Raw genomic sequence first — 13,340 nt, forward strand, 5'->3', positions numbered from 1 at the left:
TTTTGTTGGCTTTTTGTTGGCTTATTTAGTGGCTTTTTAAGTAGCTTTTTTAGTGGCTTTTTAGTGACTTTTTTTAGTGACTTGTTTCATGGTCTCTGTGATCCTGTGGGTCTGTGGTTCTACGGTTCGGTGGTGACAGGGCTCGGTGCTGCCGCCCTGTGTCCGAAATCCAGAGCTGCAGCCGGGCTGCTCTGTTCTGCCCCCGTGTGGTGAAGCGTGAGTACTGCAGCGCTCAATTGATGCAGCGTGTGCGCGGCGCTCGACTATGATTGAATATTCGGGTTGGCTGCCGGCTCCGCCAGACTATTTAGGAGATGCCGCACCGTCATGTTGAGCCGCCGGCCAATGACAATGCGGCGTCGTGCGTTGCTCGGGAACGTCCGCAGCAGCCAATCAGAACATTGCAAGAGTCAGTTTGGGCCAGCGGCTGTGATGGTTTGCCCTGACAGCCTTTTCTGGCCAGGGGGAAGGGGCTGTAAAGATGGCTCCTGTAAGAAGTTGCTCGCAACTCTCCCAGCTCTGAGCCAGACCCACTGCTGGGGCTGAGCCAATGAGATGCCTCCACCATCACTTTTAAGAAGAAGCCAGAAGAGGAGATTTCTTCCTCCATCGTCTTCCTTCTTCTCCCCTTTCTTCTTCTGGCTGGTGGTGGTGCAAGGAGCAGGAACAGAGAGAGGAACAACCATGCGGACTCCAAGGTCAGTGAGGGAGGAGAGGAGGAGGTGTGCTGGAGCAGAGACTCCCCTGCATTCCATGGAGGGAACTGGTGAAGCTGAGATTGATCTTCATTTCTTTAAAGACCCCACATCAGCTGTAGAGACTCATGTTGCTAAAGCTGACCCAAACCAGGGGCAGCAATTCACTTCATTACAGGCCCCAAAAGCCAGGGGTAGTGACTATGGCCAGAGGAGGCCGTGTCCTGTGGGAGGGACCCAACCACTTCACTGCAGACCCTGAGCCAGGGGCAGCGATCTTCTTCTTTAAAACTATGGCCAGAGCAGGCCATGTCCTGAGGAAGGGACCCTGTGTCACTCTGGCTGGAGCAGGCTGTGTCCTGAGGGAGGGACCCTGTGTCACTCTGGCTGGAGCAGGCCATGTCCTGAGGAAGGGACCCTGTGTCACTCTGGCTGGAGCAGGCTGTGTCCTGAGGAGGGGACCCTGTGTCACTCTGGCTGGAGCAGGCTGTGTCCTGAGGGAAGGACCCTGTGTCACTCTGGCTGGAGCAGGCTGTGTCCTGAGGGAAGGACCCTGTGTCACTCTGGCTGGAGCAGGCTGTGTCCTGAGGAGGGGACCCTGTGTCACTCTGGCTGGAGCAGGCTGTCCTGAGGGAAGGACCCTGTGTCACTCTGGCTGGAGCAGGCTGTGTCCTGAGGGAGGGACCCTGTGTCACTCTGGCTGGAGCAGGCTGTGTCCTGAGGGAAGGACCCTGTGTCACTCTGGCTGGAGCAGGCTGTGTCCTGAGGAGGGGACCCTGTGTCACTCTGGCTGGAGCAGGCTGTGTCCTGAGGGAAGGACCCTGTGTCACTCTGGCTGGAGCAGGCTGTGTCCTGAGGAGGGGACCCTGTGTCACTCTGGCTGGAGCAGGCTGTCCTGAGGGAAGGACCCTGTGTCACTCTGGCTGGAGCAGGCTGTGTCCTGAGGAGGGGACCCTGTGTCACTCTGGCTGGAGCAGGCTGTCCTGAGGGAAGGACCCTGTGTCACTCTGGCTGGAGCAGGCTGTGTCCTGAGGAGGGGACCCTGTGTCACTCTGGCTGGAGCAGGCTGTCCTGAGGGAGGGACCCTGTGTCACTCTGGCTGGAGCAGGCTGTGTCCTGAGGGAGGGACCCTGTGTCACTCTGGCTGGAGCAGGCTGTGTCCTGAGGGAGGGACCCTGTGTCACTCTGGCTGGAGCAGGCTGTGTCCTGAGGGAGGGACCCTGTGTCACTCTGGCTGGAGCAGGCTGTGTCCTGAGGAAGGGACCCTGTGTCACTATGGCTGGAGCAGGCTGTGTCCTGAGGGAAGGACCCTGTGTCACTATGGCTGGAGCAGGCTGTGTCCTGAGGGAGGGACCCTGTGTCACTCTGGCTGGAGCAGGCTGTGTCCTGAGGGAAGGACCCTGTGTCACTCTGGCTGGAGCAGGCTGTGTCCTGAGGGAAGGACCCTGTGTCACTCTGGCTGGAGCAGGCCATGTCCTGAGGGAGGGACCCTGTGTCACTATGGCTGGAGCAGGCTGTGTCCTGAGGAAAGGACCCTGTGTCACTCTGGCTGGAGCAGGCTGTGTCCTGAGGGAGGGACCCTGTGTCACTCTGGCTGGAGCAGGCTGTGTCCTGAGGGAAGGACCCTGTGTCACTATGGCTGGAGCAGGCTGTGTCCTGAGGGAGGGACCCAATATCCACAGCTGTAACTGTGGGGAGGAGCCCACGACAAAGCAGCTCATTAAACCTATGCCCTGAAGAGGCCTTGTCCTGAGAGAGGGAGCCCGTGTCTGCAGAAACTGCAACTGTGGAAGAATCCACACCTGAATATTCCCCAAGGACTGTGTCCCGTGTGGGGGACCCTGTATGGGCAGGAGCCTCAGCTGCTGGGAACAACCCACACCAGAGAAGTTCGTTCAGGGCTGTGTCCCAGGGGAGGAACCCCGTGTTGGAGCAGGGGAAGAATGCCAGGAGTCGTCCTCATCTGAGCAGACAGAAGCAGCAGAGCCCATCTGTGAGAGACTGAGCACATCCCCCACTCCCCCCTGAGCCGTTGGGGGGGGAGGTAGAGATGTGGGGAGCAGTGAGCTGGGCCTGGGAAGGAGGGATGGGGGAGGGAGATCTTAAAGTGCTGGTTGGAATTTTCTCATCATCCTACTCCCTTTTTGCTTTTGTTCCCTTCTGTTTCTTGTAGAATAAAGTTTCCTCCTCTCTGAGTACTGGAGTCTGTTTTGCCTGGAGCTGTAACTGGCAGCCAGCCCTCCCTGCCCTTGTCTCCATCCACAACAACCTTGCTTATCATTTTACTCGGATTTGGCTGGGGCCTCTGCCATCCTGACGAGGGTGGGGGTGGACGGGGGCACCGAGCGAGAGCCTGTTGTGGTGCTGCTGTGCTGGCTGGGCCAAACCACGACACCGGCCAGTGAGAATCCAGAGTAAAAATCCCTGACTATATTGCTGCCATGGTTTTTTAATGCCATTTTTAAAATATGACTTCTTTAAATAATGCTTTTTTATACAATGCTTTTCAAAAATAATGTCTTTTTCTACTGGCTTTTTTGTGATTTTTTTAGCCCTTTTTTAGTGGCTTTATAGTGGTTTTGTTGGCTTTTTTAGTGGCTTTTTTATTGTGATTGTATGATTCCGATTCTACGTTGCTGTGATCCTGTGGGTCTGTGGTTCTACGGTTGGGTGGTGACAGGGCTCGGTGCTGCCGCCCTGTGTCCGAAATCCAGAGCTGCAGCCGGGCTGCTCTGTTCTGCCCCCGTGTGGTGAAGCGTGAGTACTGCAGCGCTCAATTGATGCTTCAGGGTGGCTTTTAGTGGCTTTTTAGTGGCTTTTTATACAATGCTTTTTTAAAACGATGTCTTTTTTTAGTGGCTTTTTTGTGGCTTTTTAGTCAGTTTTTTTAGTGGCTTTTTAGTGACTTTTTTCCTTGACTTTTTTACATAATGCTTTTTTTAAAAAATGTCTTTTTTAGTGGCCTTTTTGTTGCTTTTTAGTCGATTTTATTGGTGCCTTTTTAGTCGATTTTATTGGTGGCTTTTTGGTGGCTTTTTGGTGCCTTTTGGTGGCTTTTTGGTGGCTTTTTAGTGGCTTATTCAGTGGCTTTTTAAGTAGCTTTTTTAGTGGCTTTTTAGTGACTTGTTTCATGGTCTCTGTGATCCTGTGGGTCTGTGGTTCTACGGTTGGATGGTGACAGGGCTCGGTGCTGCCGCCCTGTGTCCGAAATCCAGAGCTGCAGCCGGGCTGCTCTGTTCTGCCCCCGTGTGGTGAAGCGTGAGTACTGCAGCGCTCAATTGATGCTTCAGGGTGGCTTTTAGTGGCTTTTTAAGTAGCTTTTTGGGGCTTTTTAATTGACTTTTAAAAATGGTTTTTTATACAATGCTTTTTATAAAAAATGTCCTTTTTTATTGACTTTTTTGTGGCTTTTTAGTCATTCTTTTGAGTAGCTTTAGCATCCTGGTCAATCACAGAAGGTGCCCAGCCCTTGTATCCCCCGTGGGCCCAGCTCCATGGGGCAGATGGCCCTGGAGTGGCTCTGGGGACCACAGCAGGGACCCTGCAGAAGAGCATCCTCCCGTGGCCATGACAACGCTGCGGTTCCAGGGCACAGGGCAGAGCTGGGGAGCCAGTGCCTGCGGTGTCCCCCAGGAAGCCTGAGCCCTGGCACAGCCTCTCACCTCAGGAGAGAGAAGCACTCAGGGAAGTGGCTGACACTGTCCCCCTCTGGGTTTCCAACTGCCAGGGTCAGGGCAGGAGTGGGGACGGTGTCTCTGCGGAATCTCTGCTTCTTTTCATTTGTTTCCAGATGCTGCCTGACCTGGTGGGGTGGGAGGGCAGCTGCAGGGCTGTGCAGGGGCTGAGCCTTTCGAGAAGCCAGAGCCTTGGCCTTGTGGGCACACAGGAGGCCGAGGGAAGCCAAGTGAGAGCCCCCGTTCTCCCGGGAGCCCTTCTTGACAAAGCCTCCATGGCACTGAGGATTGCCCATAAACCTGCTGAAGAGTGGACTTGCTGCTGCTCAGCCTCAGGGATGGAGGCTCTTAGTGTGAATGGAGGCTCTGGGTAGGGATGGAGGCTCTTGATGGAGTGGAGGCTGTAGGTAGGGATAGAGGCTGTAGGTAGGGATAGAGGCTCTTGCTCACGATGGAGGCTGTAGGTAAGGATGGAGGCTCCTGGTGAGGTTGGAGGCTGTAGGTAGGTATTGAGGCTCTCAGTGAGGATGGAGGCTGAAGGTAGGGATAGAGGTGCTTGGTGGGGATGGAGGCTGTAGGTAGAAAAGGAGGCTGTCAGTAGGGATGGAGGCTCTTGCTCAGGATGGAGGCTGTAGATAGTGAAGGCGGATCTTGATGAGGATGGAGGCCCTTGGTAAGGATGGAGGCTGTATGTAGGGATGGAGGATCTTGGTGAGGATGGAGGCTGTAGGTAGGAATGGAGGCTCTCCATGCAGTTGGAGGCTGTAGGTGGGGATGGAGGCTGTAGGTAGGGATGGAGGCTCTTGCTCAGGATGGAGGCTGTAGATACGGAAGGAGGCTCTTGGTGAGGATGGAGGCTCTTGGTGAGGATGGAAGCTGTAGATAGGGAAGGAGGATCTTGGTGAGGATGAAGGCTGTATGTAGGGATGGAGGGTCCTGGATGAAGGCTGTAGGTAGGGATGGAGGCTCTCGATGGGGGTGGAGGCTGTAGGTAGGGATGGAAGCCCTTGGTGAGGATGGAGGCTGTAAGTATGGATAGAGGGTCTTGGTGAGGATGGAGGCTGAAGGTAGGGATGGAGGCTCTTGGTGGGGATGAAGGCTGTAGGTAGGGATGGAGGCTCTTGGTGAGGACTGAGGCTGTAGGTAGGGATAGAGGCCCTTGCTGAGGATGGAGACTGTGGGTAGGGATGGAGGCTCTTAATGGAGGTGGAGGCTGTAGGTAGGGATGGAACCTCTTGGTGAGGATGGAGACTGTTGGTAGGGATGGAGGCTGGAGGTAAGGATAGAGGCACTTGGTGAGGATGGAGGCTCTCAATGGGGGTGGAGGCTGTAGGTAGCTATCGAGACTCTTAGGGTGGAGGCGGAAGGTAGGGATAGAGATGCTCAGTGGGGATGGAGGCTGTAGGTAGGGATGGAGGCTCTTGCTCAGGATGGAGGCTGTATGTAGAGAAGGAGGCTCTTGGTGAGGATGGAGGCTGTAGATAGGGAAGGAGACTCTTGGTGAGGATGGAGGCTATAAGTAGGGATCGAGGATCTAGGATTGGGGCTGTAGGTAGGGATGGAGGCTCTCCATGGGGATGGAGGCTCTCCATGGGGTTGGAGGCTGTAGGTGGGGATAGAGGCTGTAGGAAGGGATGGAGGCTCTCGATGGGGGTGGAACCTGTTGGAAGGGATAGACACTCTCGATGGGGGTGGAGGCTGTAGGTAGGGATGGAGGCTCTCGATGGGGGTGGAGGCTGTAGGTAGCGATAGAGGTTCTTGCTCAGGATGGAGGCTGTAGGTAAGGATGGATGCTCCTGGTGAGGTTGGAGGCTGTAGGTAGGGATGGAGGCTGGAGGTAAGGATAGAGGCACTTGGTGAGGATGGAGGCTGTGGGTAGGGATGGAGGCTCTTGATGGGGGTGGAGGCTGTAGGTACGGATAGAGGCTCTTGCTCAGGATGGAGGCTGTAGGTAGGGATGAAGGCTCTCGATGGGGGAGGAGGTTGTAGGTAGGGATGGAGGCTCTCGATGGGGTTGGAGGTTGTAGGTAGGGATGGAAGCTCTTGGTGAGGATGGAGGCTGTACGTCAGAATAGAGGCTCATGGTGAGGATGGAGGCTGTTGGTAGGGTTGGAGGCCGGAGGTAAGGATAGAGGCACTTGGTGAGGATGGAGGCTGTGGGTAGGGATGGAGGCTCTCGATGGGATGGAGGCTGTAGGTAGGGATAGAGGCTCTTGTTCAAGATGGAGGCTGTAGGTAAGGATGGAGGCTCCTGATGAGGTTGGAGGCTGTAGGTAGGTATTGAGGCTCTTAGTGAGGATGGAGGCTGAAGGTAAGGATAGAGGTGCTCAGTGGGGATGGAGGCTGTAGGTACAAATGGAGTCTGTAGGTAGGGATGGATTCTGTAGGTAGGGAAGGAGGCTCTTGGTGAGGATGGAGGCTCTTGGTGAGGTTGGAGGCTGTAGGTAGGGAAGGAGACTCTTGGTGAGGATGGAGGCTCTTGGTGAGGATGGAGGCTGTAGATAGGGAAGGAGGATCTTGGTGAGGATGGAGACCCTTGGTGAGGATGGAGGCTGTATGTAGGGATGGAGGATCCTGGATGGAGGCTGTAGGTAGGGATGGAGGCTCCCAATGGGGGTGGAGGCTGTAGGTAGGGATGGAAGCTCTTGCTCAGGATGGAGACTGTAGGTAGGAAAGGAGACTCTTCATGGGGTTGGAGGCTATAGTTCAATATAGAGGCTGTAGGCAGGGATGGTGGCTCTTGGTAAGGATGGAGGTGGTTGGTAGGTATAGAGACTCTAGGTGGGGATGGAGGCTGTAGGTATGGATAAAGGCTCTTGGTGAGGATGGAGGCTCTCAATGGGGGTGGAGGCTGTAGGTAGGGATGGAGGCTCTTGGTGAGAATGGATGCTGTAGGTCAGAATAGAGACTCTTGCTCAGGAGGGAGGCTGTAGGTCGGAATAGAGGCTCTTGGTGAGGATGGAGACTGTTGGTAGGGATGGAGGCTGTTAGTGAGGATGGAGGATCTTGATGGCGGTGGAGGCTGTAGGTAGGGATGGAGGCTCTCGATGGGAGTGGAGGCTGTAGGTAGGGATAGAGGCTCTTGCTCAGGAGGGAGGCTGTAGGCTGGAATAGAGGCTCTTGGTGAGGATGGAGACTGTTGGTAGGGATGGAGGCTGGAGGTCGGAATAGAGGCACTTATTGAGGATGGAGGCTGTGGGTAGGGATGGAGGCTCTCAATGGGGGTGGAGGCTGTAGGTAGGGATAGAGGCTCTTGCTCAGAATGGAGGCTGTAGGTAAGGATAGAGGCTCCTGCTGAGGTTGGAAGCTCTAGGTGGGGATGGAGGCTGTAGGTAGGGATGGAGGCTATAGGTAGGGATGCAGGCTGCAGGTGGGGATGGAGGCTCGTGCTCAGGATGGAGGCTGTAGGTAGGGAAGGAGGATCTTGGTGAGGATGGAGGCCCTTGGTGAGGATGGAGGCTGTATGTAGGGATGGAGGATCCTGGATGGAGGCTGTAGGTAGGGATGGAGGCTCTCGATGGGAGTGGAGGCTGTAGGTAGGGATGGAAGCTCTTGGTGAGGATGAAGGCTGTACATAGCGATGGAGGCTCTTGGTGGGGATCGAGGCTGTAGGTAGGAATGGAGGCTCTTGGTGAGAATGGAGGCTGTAGGTAGGGATGGAGGCTCTCGATTGGGGTGGAAACTGTAGGTAGGGATAGAGGCTCTGGCTCAGGATGGAGGTTGTAGGTAGGGATGGAAGCTCTTGGTGAGGATGGAGGCTGTAGGTCAGAATAGAGGCTCTTGCAGAGGATGGAGGCTGTTGGTAGGTATGGAGGCAGAAGGTAGGGATAGAGGTGCTCATTGGGGATGGAGGCTGTGGGTAGGGATGGAGGCTGTGGGTATGGATGGAGGCTCTCGGTGGGATGGGGGCTCTTAGTGAGGATGGAGGCTGTACATAGATATCGAGGCTCTTGGTGGGGATAGAGGCTGTAGGTAAGGAAGGAGGCTCATGGTGAGGATGGAGGATGTAGGTAAGGATGGAGGCTCTTGATGGTGGTGGAGGCTGTAGGTAGGGATGGAGGCTCTTGGTGAGGATTGAGGCTGTTGGTGGGGATGGAGGTTCCTAATGGGGGTGCAGGCTGTAGGTGGGGATGGCAGCTCTTGGTGAGGATGGAAGCTCTTGGTTAGCATTGAGGTTGTGGGTAGGGATGGAGGCTTTCGATGGGGTGGAGGCTTTAGGTAAGGATGGAGGCTGTAGGTAAGGATGGAGGCTCCTGGTGAGAATGGAGGCTGTAGGTAGATATTGAGGCTCTTAGTGAGAATGGAGGCTGAAGGTAGGGATAGAGGTGCTCAGTGGCGATGGAGGCTGGAGTTAAGGATAGAGGCACTTGGTGATGATGGAGGTTGTAGGTAGGGATGGAAGCTCTTGGTGAGGATGGAGGCTGTAGGTAGGGATAGGGGCTCATGGTGAGGACGGAGGCTGTTGGTAGCGATGGAGGCAGAAGGTAGGGATAGAGGTGCTCATTGGGGATGGAGGCTGTGGGTAGGGATGGAGGCTCTTGCACAGGATGGAGGCTGTAGGTAAGGATGGAGGCTCCTGGTGAGGTTGGAGGCTGTAGGTAGTTATTGAGACTCTTAGTGAGGATGGAGGTTGAAGGTAGGGATAGAGGTGCTCCGTGGGGATGGAGGCTGTAGGTAGGGATGGAGGCTGGAGGTAAGGATAGAGGCACTTGGTGAGGATGGAGGCTGTGGGTATGGATGGAGGCTCTCGATGGGGTGGAGGATGTAGGTAGGGATAGAGGCTCCTGGTGAGGTTGGAGGTTGTAGGTAGGGATGGAGGCTGGAGGTAAGGATAGAGGCACTTGGTGAGGATGGAGGCTGTAGGTAGGGATAGAGGTTCCTGGTGAGGTTGGAGGCTGTAGGTGGGGATGGAGGCTCTTGCTCAGAATGGAGGCTGTAGATAGGGAAGGAGGATCTTGGTGAGGATGGAGGCTCTTGCTCAGGATGGAGGCTGTATGTAGGGATGGAGTATCCTGGATGGAGGCTGTAGGTAGGGATGGAAGCTATTGGTGAGGATAAAGGCTGTACATAGCGATGGAGGCTCTTGGTGGGGATGGAGGCTGTAGGTAGGGATGGAGGCTCTTGATGGGGTGGAAGCTGTAGTTAGGGATAGAGCCTCTTGCACAGGATGGAGGCTCCTGGTGAGGTTGGAGGCTGTAGGTAAGTTGGAGGCTGTAGGTAGGTATTGAGGCTCTTCGTGAGGATGGAGGCTGAAAGTAGGGATAGAGGTGCTCAGTGGGGATGGAGGCTTTATGTAGGGATGGAGGCTGGAGGTAAGGATAGAGGCACTTGGTGAGGATGGAGGCTGTGGGTAGGGATGGAGGCTCTCGATGGGGTGGAGGCTGTAGGTAGGGATAGAGGCTCTTGCTCAGGATGGATGCTGTAGGTAAGGATGGAGACTCCTGGTGAGGTTGGAGGCTGTAGGTAGGTATTGAGGCTCATGGTGATGATGGAGGCTGAAGGTAGGGATAGAGGTGCTCGGTGGGGTTGGAGGCTGTAGTTAGAGATGGAGGCTCTTTCTCAGGATGGAGGCTGTAGGTAGGGATGGAGGTTCTTGGTCAGGATGGAGGCTATAGATAGGGAAGGAGGATCTTGGTGAGGATGGAGGCCCTTGGTGAGGATGGAGGCTGTATGTAGGGATGGAGGATCTTGGATAGAGGCTGTAGGTAGGGATGGAGGCTGTAGGTAGGGATGGAGCCTCTTGCGCAGGATGGAGGCTGTATGTTGGGATGGAGGATCCTTAATGGAGGCTGTAGGTAGGGATAGAAGCTCTTGTTGAGGATGAAGGCTGTACATAGCGATAGAGGCTCTTCATGGGGTTGGAGGCTATAGTTCAGGATAGAGGCTGTAGGCAGGGGTGGAGGCCCTTGGTGAGGATGGAGGTGGTTGGTAGGGATAGAGACTCTAGGTGGGGATGGAGGCTGTAGGTCGGAATAGAGGCTCTTGGTGAGGATGGAAACTGTAGGTAGGTATGGAGGCTCTTAGTTAGGATGGAGGCTGTGGATAGGGAAGGAGGCTCGTGGTGAGGATGGAGGCTGTATGTAGGGATGGAGGATCTTGGATAGAGGCTGTAGTTAGGGATGGAGGCTCTTGATGAGGATGGAGGCTGTGGGTAGGGATGGAGGCTCTTAGTGAGAATGGAGGCTGTACATAGATATGGAGGCTCTTGGTGGGGATAGAGGCTGTAGGTAGGGAAAGAGGCTCATGGTGAGGATGGAGGCTGTGGGTAGGGATGGAGGCTGTGGGTATGGATGGAGGCTCTCGATGGGATGGGGGCTCTTAGTGAGGATGGAGGCTGTACATAGATATGGAGGCTCTTGGTGGGGATAGAGGCTGTAGGTAAGGAAGGAGGCTCATGGTGAGGATGGAGGATGTAGGTGAGGATGGAGGCTCTTGATGGTGGTGGAGCCTGTAGGTAGGGATGGAGGCTCATGGTGAGGATGGAGGCTGTAGGTAAGGATGGAGGCTCTTGATGGTGGTGGAGGCTGTAGGTAGGGATGGAGGCTCTTGGTGAGGATGGAGGCTGTTGGTAGGGATGGAGGCTCCTAATGGGGGTGCAGGCTGTAGGTGGGGATGGAGGCTCTTGGTGAGGATGGAAGCTCTTGGTTAGCATTGAGGTTGTGGGTAGGTTTGGAGGCTCTTGGTGAGGATGGAGGCTGTAGGTAGGGATAGAGGCTCTTGCTCAGGATGGAGGCTGTAGGTAAGGATAGAGGCTCCTGGTGAGGTTGGAGGCTGTAGGTGGGGATGCAGGCTGTAGGTAGGGATGCAGGCTGTAGGTAGGGATGGAGGCTCTTGCTCAGGATGGAGGCTGTAGATAGGGAAGGAGGATCTTCGTGAGGATGGAGGCCCTTGGTGAGGATGGAGGCTGTATGTAGGGATGGAGGATCCTGGATGGAGGATCCTGGATGGAGGCTGTAGGTAGGGATGGAGTCTTTCGATGGGGGTGGAGGCTGTAGGTAGGGATGGAAGCTCTTGGTGAGGACGAAGGCTGTACATAGCGATGGAGGCTCTTGGTGGGGATGGAGGCTGTAGGTAGGGATGGAGGCTCTTGGTGAGAATGGAGGCTGTAGGTAGGGATGGAGGCTCTCGATGGGGGTGGAAACTGTAGGGACAGACACTCTCGGTGGGAGTGGAGGCTGTGGGTAGGGATGGAGGCTCTCGATGGGATGGAGGCTTTAGGTAGGGATAGAGGCTCTTGCAGAGGATGGAGGCTGTAGGTAAGGATGGAGGCTCCTGGTGAGGTTGGAGGCTGTAGGTATGTATTGAGGCTCTTAGTGAGGATGGAGGCTGAAGGTAGGCATAGAGGTGCTCAGTGGCGATGGAGGCTGTAAGTAGGGATGGAGGCTGGAGTTAAGGATAGTGGCACTTGGTGAGGATGGAGGCTGTGGGTAGGGATGGAGGCTCTCGATGGGGGTGGAGGCTGTAGGTAGGGATAGAGGCTCTTGCTCAGGATGGAGGTTGTAGGTAGGGATGGAAGCTCTTGGTGAGGATGGAGGCTGTAGGTCAGAATAGAGGCTCATGGTGAGGACGGAGGCTGTTGGTAGGGATGGAGGTGGAAGGTAGGGATAGAGGTGTTCATTGGGGATGGAGGCTGTGGGTAGGGATGGAGGCTCTCGATGGGGTGGAGGCTGTAGGTAGGGATAGAGGCTCTTGCACAGGATGGAGGCTGTAGGTAAGGATGGAGGCTCCTGGTGAGGTTGGAGGCTGTAGGTAGGTATTGAGACTCTTAGTGAGGATGGAGGCTGAAGGTAGGGATAGAGGTGCTAGGTGGGAATGGAGGCTGTAGGTAGGGATGGAGGCTGGAGGTAAGGATAGAGGCACTTGGTGAGGATGGAGGCTGTGGGTATGGATGGAGGCTCTTGATGCGGTGGAGGCTGTAGGTGGGGATGGAGGCTGTAGGTGGGGATGGAGGCTGTAGGTGGGAATGGAGGCTGTAGGTGGGGATGGAGGCTGTAGGTAGAGATGGAGGCTCTTGCTCAGGATGGAGGCTGTAGGTAGGGATGGAGGCTCTTGATATGGGTGGAGGCTGTAGGTAGGGATGGAAGCTCTTGGTGAGGATGAAGGCTGTACATAGCGATGGAGGCTCTTGGTGGGGATGGAAGCTGTAGGCAGGGCTAGAGGCTCTCGATGGGGGTGGAAACTGTAGGAAGGGAGAGGCACTTTCGATGGGGGTGGAGGCTGTTGGTAGGGATGGAGGCTCTTGCTCAGGATGGAGGCTGTAGGTAAGGATGGAGGCTCCTGGTGAGGTTGGAGGCTGTAGGTAGGTTGGAGGCTATAGGTAGGTATTGAGGCTCTTAGTGAGGATGGAGGCTGAAGGTAGGGATAGAGGTGCTCAGTGGGGATGGAGGCTTTATGTAGGGATGGAGGCTGGAGGTAAGGATAGAGGCACTTGGTGAGGATGGAGGCTGTGGGTATGGATGGAGGCTCTCGATGGGGTGGAGGCTATAGGTAGGGATAGAGGCTCTTGCTCAGGATGGATGCTGTAGGTAGGGATGGAGGTTCTTGGTCAGGATGGAGGCTGCAGATAGGGAAGGAGGATCTTGGTGAGGATGGAGGGCCTTGGTGAGGATGGAGGCTGTATGTAGGGATGGAGGATCTTGGATAGAGGCTGTAGGTATAGATGGAGGCTCTCGATGGGGGTGGAAACTGTTGGAAGGGATAGGCACTCTCGATGGGGGTGGAGGCTCTAGGTAAGGATAGAGGCTCTTGATGAGGATGGAGGCTGTGGGTAGGGATGGAGGCTCTTAGTGAGAATGGAGGCTGTACATAGATATGGAGGCTCTTGGTGGGGATAGAGGCTGTAGGTAGGGAAGGAGGCTCATGGTGAGGATGGAGGCTGTGGGTAGGGATGGAGGCTCTCGGTGAGGATGGAGGCTGTAGTAGGGATGGAGGCTCTTGATGAGGATGGAGGCTGTGGGTATGAATGGAGGCT

Source organism: Colius striatus, chromosome 12, assembly GCF_028858725.1.
Source record: "Colius striatus isolate bColStr4 chromosome 12, bColStr4.1.hap1, whole genome shotgun sequence".
Taxonomy (NCBI): Eukaryota; Metazoa; Chordata; class Aves; order Coliiformes; family Coliidae; genus Colius; species Colius striatus.